At 32.2% G+C, this 9,619-nt stretch overlaps 1 pseudogene; it reads left to right on the forward strand.

The window, feature by feature from the left end:
* The first annotated feature begins 3,694 nt into the window (after positions 1–3,694).
* Positions 3,695–6,262, forward strand: LOC113786672 (uncharacterized; annotated as a pseudogene).
* Positions 6,263–9,619: the final 3,357 nt, after the last annotated feature.

Below are 9,619 nucleotides of genomic sequence, written 5' to 3' on the forward strand. Positions count from 1 at the left end.
CATGAATACTAGAGGTGCGCACTATAGACTGGATTGGTTGAAGGAGGTCTTCATAAGGCAGTGTGCAGCAGATAGATTTGACTGTGCTGCTAGGGCATATCTGTTGAATTTAGTAGGGAGTACTATTTTCGCGGATAAGAGTCATACTCTAGTTGATGCGAAGTACCTTCCTTTATTCAGATATTTAGACGGTACAGATAAATATGCATGGGGTACTGCTGCACTCGTGGTGATTTATGACTACCTCTCAGATGCCTGTTGTTACGACACCAAACAGCTAGGTGGATATATGACGCTGCTTCAGGTATCAATTATTTATTTAATTTTATTTATTAAATATTATGTTAATTATGTTATTTGTATTAATTATTAGTATTAATTGTTTATTTAATATATTTATGTTAGTATTAATTATTAATTGTTTATCAATTATTTATTTAATTTTAATTATTAAATATTACGCTTATTATGTTATTAGTATTAATTATTAATTGTTTATCAATTATTTATTTAATTTTAATTATTAAATATTACGCTTATTATGTTATTAGTATTAATTATTAATTGTTTATCAATTATTTATTTAATTTTAATTATTAAATATTACGCTTATTATGTTATTAGTATTAATTATTAATTGGTTATAAATTATTTATTAGTATTAATTATTTTATTAATATAGTTATTAGTATTAATTATTAATTGTTTATCAATTATTTATTTAATTTTAATTATTAAATATTACGCTTATTATGTTATTAGTATTAATTGTTTATTTATCATTAATATAGTTATTTTTATTTGCAACAGTGTTGGATTTACGAATATTTTCCAAATATTTGTAATAGAGGTGACCAGGGTGCTGACGTGCAATGATTTGCCCAAATGAGTAGATGGTGCTACAAACAAGGCAAGCATAAGGTCCATGAATACAGACGTATTATTGATGCATTGACACCTTCGGATGTTATATGGAGACCATGGGAGAATCATAGGGGTGTCATTCTTTTTTATGATATCATGCTTTATACTGGTCACCTCTGATTATGCAACATTGTAGTGAAATATCTGTCAGAGAGGTGTTTGAGACAATTTGGATATATCCAAAATATTCCTGGACTGCACTTCCAAATCCTTCTAGATTATTATATGTAGATGTGGAATGGTTGGGATATGTGACGCCAGTGATGAAGCTATTTCACAAGCTTCGTCCAGCTACATATCCATCTGAGTGTGAAGATGGATATTTGGAGTGGTTCTATCAGGTGTCTCATTCACTGCTTGTGCGACCAAAAGGTGTACCTCAAGTCCCACATTATAGTGTACCTACCGCCCACCAATGCAAATGCTTCTAGTTCACACCTGACACCTTTCCAACAGTAGATCAGTGATCTTATACAGTAGGGGTTGAATCAACATGAAGCTAGTCTGGATGATCAATTGTATCTTCATTTTTATAAAGCATTGTATTTATCACGTAGTCGCACTAGTGAGTAGTAACACTTTTATGAATTGTTGCGATGTCGGTTAGTTGTTATGAACATTTATGAATTGTTGTTATGTCGGTTAGTTGTTATGAACACTTTTATCGTTTAGTTGTTATTAACACTTTTATGTATTGGGGTTAGTTGTTATGAATTATTGTTATTTTAAATTGTCCTTCTATGAATTATCGTTATTTATTATTGTTATTAATTATCGTTATAAAATAAATTACAAGATAAAGTTGAACGACAAAAAACTAAAATTAATTAGTACGATTTTACAAGATATCAATTTTAAACATTAAGGTTCATCTAATGACATTGCATCTACTGGTTCCTTAGGTGGATTTTGGGTAACACGTGGCAATCGACCTAATAAAAACCCTCAGAGTTGTAGACGCCCTGTATATGATATTGCCCAAGAAGTTGCTTCATCAGTGTGATATTGCTTCCAACCTGGTGCAATTTCTGGCAATGGTGAAATCCATCTTTCATCTTCAACTGCAAAAATTAAATAAATTAATTAAGGAAGACAACCCAACTTGTCTTATCTTCGAACATGGGGTTGTTTGACTTATGTCAGAATCCCCGATCCCAAGCGAATTAAACTCGCTAGTAGAGCTTATGAATGTGTATATCTTTTATGACCTAAATGCGAAAGTGATCATAGAATCAAATGATGTTGACTTCTATGAAAATAAATTCCATTTCAAGTCGAGAAATAGTGGGGGTAGTGAACCTAGTCAAGTTCCTGTGACAAGAAGCACTTAAAGCAACAAACAAGTCGAAACAAAAACTCAAAGGACTAAGAGAATAAGAGTTTTAAAGATTATGGACCCGAATATATGGCCTATAATTTAGAAAAGGATCCTGCAAATCTTAAGGAAGCTCTATCATCATTGGATGCAAATTTATGGCAAGAATCTATAAACGATGAAATTGATTCTCTAGAGTCTAACAAGACCTAACATTTAGTAGACTTGCCTCCTGGTTACAAACCAATAGGTTGTAAATGGATCTTACAAAATAAACTAAAACCTGGTGGATCTGTTGATAAGTACAAGGCACGCCTTGTAGCCAAAGTTTTTAGACAGAGAGAAAATATATATTTCTTCGACACTTTTTCACCAGTCAGTAGAATAACATCTATTAGGGTGCTTATATCACTTGTGGCTATTCATAACCTGGTGATACACCAGATGGATGTTAAAACAACCTTTTTAAATGGTGACCTGGAAGAAGAAATCTATATAAAATAACTTGAAGGTTTTGTAATTCATGGACAAGAAGACAAGGTCTATAAGTTAGATAAGTCTTTGTATGGTCTTAAACAAGCTCCTAAGCAATGACATGAAAAATTTGATAACTTGATTATGTCGAATGAGTTTAAAGTGAATGAAAGTGACAAATGTATTTATTACAAATCTGAAAATGACATTTGCACTATCATATGCCTCTATGTAGACGACTTACTCATATTTGGTTCAAACATTCATGATGTAAATAATGTGAAATCATTGTTGAGTAAAAACTTTGATATGAAAGACATCGGAGAAGCGAGTGTAACCCTTAGAATCAAGATTACTTGGTTAGAAAAGGGAATTTCTTTGGTAGAAGACAAAAACTATTAACAGAGATACAACTACAATTTCCTACAATCATTGTTCTTAGGAGCTAGATCAAAAGCATAGGATCCTAAGATCTTACGCGTTCTACGGCATGAATAGTGTTAAAGCGAAGGAAAGATCTTCGTACGACATGGATCTATGGGTGCGCAGAGGAAGCGCGTGGACGCGTAGGGGCGGCGCTCCCCGTCACGCTAGGTAGAGGTGTCATTTTGACTCGTTTCGTAGTTTTGACCCGTTTCTGGCCCGGTTGTAAAAACCCTAGATCTGGCCCATTTTTCACCTCTTCGCCTTCGTATTCTGCTTGTTTCCCATATAGAAAAGACACGTGCACGAGGAGGAGAAGGCAGTAGCAGCAAACACGAAGAAGACACATAGTACGAAGATTTCTATTCGTATTCCTCTAGCGAAGCACTGTTCCTGTTCTGAAACTTCAATTAAATGCTTCACTTTCAAATTCTCTCATTCTATTTCTTCTATAAATTCTTCTCATCTCTACAACAATTCTCAATCTCATATCATAAACTCTCCTCAATCCTCTTCGCCGCAATCTGCAATTTATGTTGTTGCCTCACAATCTCAATAATGTCTACGGCTGCATCTGTTCCTGACTCTGTTGCCTGCAATTCTGGTTCTGCATCTTCCAGAGTGCAGAAAAATGCATTAGGAAGCAGAACTGATATAGCATGGAAACATGGTGTATCTGTTGATGGAGGAACCAGAAAAATAAAATACAATTATTGTGGAAAAACTTTATTATAGGAGTGTACAAACTAAAACACCATTTGGCTGGTACCACAGATCAACGTTGTTGCATGTGATGATGTACCTGATGATGGGAAGAAACACATGTTTGAACTGGTAAAATCCTTGAAAGGTAAATCATTGAAGAAAATAAAAGAGAATGATACAAATAATGTAAAAGGAAAAGGTTATTAGAAAAGGATGAGAATGCTACCCCTGCAAAACTTTTTAAGAGAAATGTAATAAGCACTCAAGTCACCATCAACAACATTTTTAAGAAGAATTTGAAAGAAGAAGTGTGTCTAGAAATAGCTTCGTTCTTCTACAATAATGCCATAGCCTTTAATGTGGCAAAGAGTGATGAATTTAAAAGGATGTTGGAGATGGTTTCAAGACATGGACTTGGATTTTAAGCCACCTTCCTATCATCAAATCAGAACAAAGTACTTGAAGCAAAAGGTGGAGGAGACAACTAAGGTCATTGAAGAACACAAACTTACTTGGAAGAAGACATATTGTACTATTATGAGTGATTGGTGGATGGACAAAAGACGGAGGACACTTTTGAATTTTTTAGTTAATAGCTCTAAAGGAACTGTTTTTTTAAAGTCAATAGATGCTTCTCATATAATAAAAACTGCTGATAAAATATATCAGATGATTGATCAAGTAGTAGAGGAAGTTGGAGAAGAAAATGTCGTGTAAATTGTGACCGACAATGCAGCAAATTACAAAGTTGTTGGTGTGATGTTAATGTTAAAAAGGAAGAGGCTTTATTGGACACCGTGTGCAGCACATTGTATTGATCTCATGTTAGAGGATTTTGAGAAAAAGATAACAGTTCATCATGAAACAATTTCAAAGGGTAAGAAAATTACCCCAATATATATATTCAAAGGCTTCTCTAATTTCTTTATTACAACATTTCACCAAAGGAAAAGATTTGGTGAGACCAACCACTACTCGATTTGCAACATCTTATCTAACTTTGGGTTGTCTCATAGAGAACAAAGGATCATTGATAAGAATGTTTACATCTAATGAATGGATATCAAGCAAGTTTGCAAAAACTAGTGAAGGACAATATGTTGAAGAAGTGATTATGGATAAAGAGTTTTGGAAATTGCAATTTGCTTAAAAGGTGTTTATCCACTAATCAAAGTGTTTTGTTTAGTGGATTCATATGAGAAACCAGCAATGGGATTTATTTATGAGGCAATGGATCAAGCTAAGGAGAGAATCCAAACTGCCTTCAATGGTGTTCAAAGAAGGTACTACTATTTCTATTTTCTACAAATTATGTTTCTGCAAATTATGCATTATGCCTTCAAATTATGTAAATTCTGTGTTTTATTTCTATAAATTCTTCAAATTTTGTAAATTCTGCATAATGCTTTCAAATTTTGTACATTCTGTAAATTATGCATTTTATTTTGTACATTCTGCAAATTATTTCTGTAAATTTTGTACATTCTGCAAATTATGCATTTTGCCTTCAAATTATTCATTTTATTTCATGCCTAAAAGTAATTTTTTTCCATTATTTAGTTTCAAGCCTTTATGAAATATAATTGATGAGAGGTGGGATAAACAACTGCATCGGCCTTTACATGCGGCTGGCTACTACCTTAACCATCAACTACATTACATCCCTGGATTTAAAGCTGATTATGAAGTCAAACGTAGGTTATATGACTACTGACAAAAGATGGTGGGAGATGTTGAAGAAATCTGCAAGATTGATGCTCAATTGGAAGATTTCAAGACACAAGCAAATTTTTTTGGTAGTCCGGTAGCAAAGGCTGCACTTAAAACCAAAACTCCATCACAATGGTGGGAATCATATGAGGATGAGCGTCTAGAACTTCAAACTTTTGCAATTCGTGTGTTAAGCTTAACTTGCAGTTCATCTAGGTGTGAACGAAATTAGAGCGCTTTTGAGATGGTAAAAATTATTTTAAAATTTTACTTTGAAAATTATCCACAACTTGCTATATACTAATGGAGTTTGTATCTATTAGGTCCACACAAAGTGGAGAAATCGTTTGAAACAAAAGACAATGAATGATGTTGTGTTTGTGATGGCAAATTCAAAATTATCTAAGAAGAAGCAAACTAGAAATGTGGTAAAACATAACCTTGATGATCTTGAATATGATGATGAATGGATTGTAGAAAATAATGAATGTTCAACTGAGAATGACATTTTAGATTTCACAATAGAAAATGAGGATTTAGAATTTGGCAATTAAAATGAAGAAGGGAATGGAGTTGAAGATACTGCCCCTCAAGATGATTTGGAGATTCACAACCTTGATGAGGAATTTGATGGAGAAGGAGATAAAGATTGTATGGAAGATGTTGGTTTTGATCACAATGCCTTGGATGAATTGTTAAATTAAAGTTTTAGATGTTAGATGATGGTGATAGGTTTTGTTTTTTAGTTTGAAGCAATCGTAATTTGTGTTTCAGCTTGTGATTTTTTATTGAACCAATGAAAATTTTTATGTTAAGGTTATTTTTCTTAATTTTATGGTATAATTTTGTCAATTTTGTGAGATCTTAAGATCCACTTTACGATCCTATGCTTTACGCTTTTTCTATACCCCAAAGATCTTAGGTAAGATCTAGAGTTTGACAACCTTGCCTACAATAATTCAAATTCAATACATACAACCATTACAATTCAATCAACAAAGTGATTAATACTATATATGAATCTGTACCTTCAATTTGTGCCTCTAGACCAAGAGTATTTAGTACAAACTTGGACTCAAGACTGTTTGATACTTCATACATTTCATTAAAAAATAATTTCACATGCAGAGGCTTATAAATTGGAGAGCAAAAACTTATTTTATATAGAGCATTATAAACCAATAATCTTCAATAATAGATAATAAAAATAAGAAAGACAAAATGTTATTACCAAGCAAGTGAAAGTTGTTTATATGCCGCCAACAAACTAATTTATATCAATGGAAATGGAAGATAAAAATCCAATATAGTATATACCATTTTTTTATCTAAGACTACACATTGTTTTGTTATTCTATTAAACATTGGGTTGTTCTACGTCAAGGTAAAAGATTTTAGTGTGTGTGTGTGTCAACACCATATTAGCATATGTGGTCTTTTTCCATATCTATGTCAATTATTAGCATTTTAGAGGAAAAGTTTCGGAAATACAATAAGAAAACCATAATGTATTATAACCTCACATCTTTAAGATTCATGCAATTAATTAATAAAATAGGACAATAGGCGGTCCCTAAAATTAATACAAGATTGTGGCTTTCTATCACAAACAACCAACACCACATCAACAAGATCTCACAATATTACACCCATTAAAAATAAAAATAAAGGTTGAATGTTAACTATAAATACACTCATTCAAGAACACACATGTAATTTTTATAGACATACAATTAGTCCACCACCAATTGCTAGTTGCAACGTCGATCTCACCTATTGCAACCTCATCTTCTAATAGAAAATATAAGATCTAAGATGACATAAAAGATTTGCATGATTGAATTAGGAGTAAAATCTAAAAACATTCTTTTCCACTTGCAGTCCTTATATGCTTCTATTTGGATGCTTAAATTGCATTAATTCCTTCTACCAGATCAAGTAAATACATAAATGACAATAATCTTGAAATATTTTACTTCTACACTTTAAATAGTAAGTTACTCATCAATTCCCAGTCAGATCCATTAATAAACTATTTTCTATAATGATGGTTCATTATACAGTAGATTTTTTATAAACACTGCACAATCACTGAATTTGATATCCAAGCAAATTACAAGCAACTTAATTTTGGAATTACAAAAAGACAACATAGCTAGAATTAGAAATGAGTCAACGCTCTTGTTGCAAACAACAAAAGGTTAAGAGAAGTCTTTGCCCTGAAGAGGATGAAAAACTCATCACATACATTATCACTCATGGCTATGGTTGTTGGATTGAAGTTCCGGACAAAGCTGGTGAGTTAGGTCCTTCTTTATTTCTTCTCTTCTTTTTCTTTTTCATTCATCATAATGTGTATTGTAAGATGCTAATAACCATGTTTACAATTACTTTCTTTTCCTACCTAGTTATCTTCTAGCAATGAGAGAGCAAATCACACTTTCTTAAGCATTAGTTAACCACAACAATTAAGCACTAGTACTCTTATATCAAACTAAAGACCAATTGTGGCATATAACCATAATTAATACTCAACATAGCTAAAGAAGAAAAGTCTTTGTTTTGTAATAATCTCTAATTGTCAACTTCATTCATATAGATTTGAAAAATTAATACTATTTAACTAAATAAATAAATAAACAAGATTACAATCACTTTTATCCACTAAACTTGTAATCAACATAAGAAAGTTAAAAACACACTACAAAACCATATAGTGGCTAAACAAAATTTAAATAGAATAGAAGATACATCAATTTTATTCAAAACTTGCAACAATAGTCAATACACAATAAACTTCTTAACTTAGTCACAAAACATTATATGTGCAAAACGCTTGAAACAATAAACTAAACTAATAACAAAACAATTACAATAATCAAAATCTAGCACCAAATGCAAGGATTTCATACAATGGAGAAACTATGTGACGGTGGAAGAAAAAAAAACCTAAACTCAGTGACACAAATAAAGCAATGATGCAAAGAACGTACCAAGGTCAAAAATGCAGTAAACACTAAAAATATAGAATGTGTTGTTTCTCTGTAAAGTATGAACAAGATGAGGGTAAGTATACCGTGAGTATGATTGATGATGATATAAGGAAAAAAGTTGAGGATTTCATGACTATGTTGGATTATGATCCTTTGATTCCTAATTTTGACATAATTCACAATTCAACAATATTCATACTTAATATGATAAATCTAATATTTGAATTGAGCAAGATTTCAGGAACCATAATCAAATCCTACACACTTGGATCAAATTGCTTGGAACACAAGAAATCAACAAAAGTTGAATTCTGACTATGTAAATCGATTGGGAAATCGATTTCATAACAAGGGTGTAAGGAAATCTTAAGTGTTTGTAAATGTGCAATCGATTAGGCAATCGATTAGCTTAATTAAAAATGAAAACTGCACAAGTCAGTAGCCTCTGATTTGGAGAGTAATCGATTGGTAAATCGATTGAACATTTCACAAATCAAACCTGATGGTAACACATCGATTGGTAAATCGATTGAATGAGTCACAGTGGCACTCCAGTGCTGAGGAAATCGATTGGCAAATCGATTGACAAAGTATCATTTGAAAAATGACCTCACCTGTGACAAATACAATCGATTGGACAATCTATTGTTGATAGTTTCAATTTTGATAAAGTTTGGTTGCAATCGATTGGGAAATCGATTGAACTAAACACCAGGTAAGAACTTTTCAGGAACATGCTATCAAAGCGATTGACAAGTCGATTGACATCAAATAACTGAGTCACTGTTTTGAATTAAATCGATTGGCAAATCGATTGACATTAAAACTGAGTCACTGTTTTGAATCACATCGATTGACAAATCGATTGACATCAAAAAACTGAGCCACTGTTTTAAACACAATCGATTGGCAAATCGATTGAAATAAACTTGTTGAAAACACAGTGAACTCTGAAGTTTGGCAAATCGATTGAGTAATCGATTGAAATTACTTTTATGGAAACAGTTTTCCAGCAATCGATTAGGCAATCGATTCCAACAAGTCTGAACATGTTTTACTGAAAAGTGGTTTTAAA

This window comes from Cicer arietinum, chromosome 5, assembly GCF_000331145.2.
Source record: "Cicer arietinum cultivar CDC Frontier isolate Library 1 chromosome 5, Cicar.CDCFrontier_v2.0, whole genome shotgun sequence".
Taxonomy (NCBI): Eukaryota; Viridiplantae; Streptophyta; class Magnoliopsida; order Fabales; family Fabaceae; genus Cicer; species Cicer arietinum.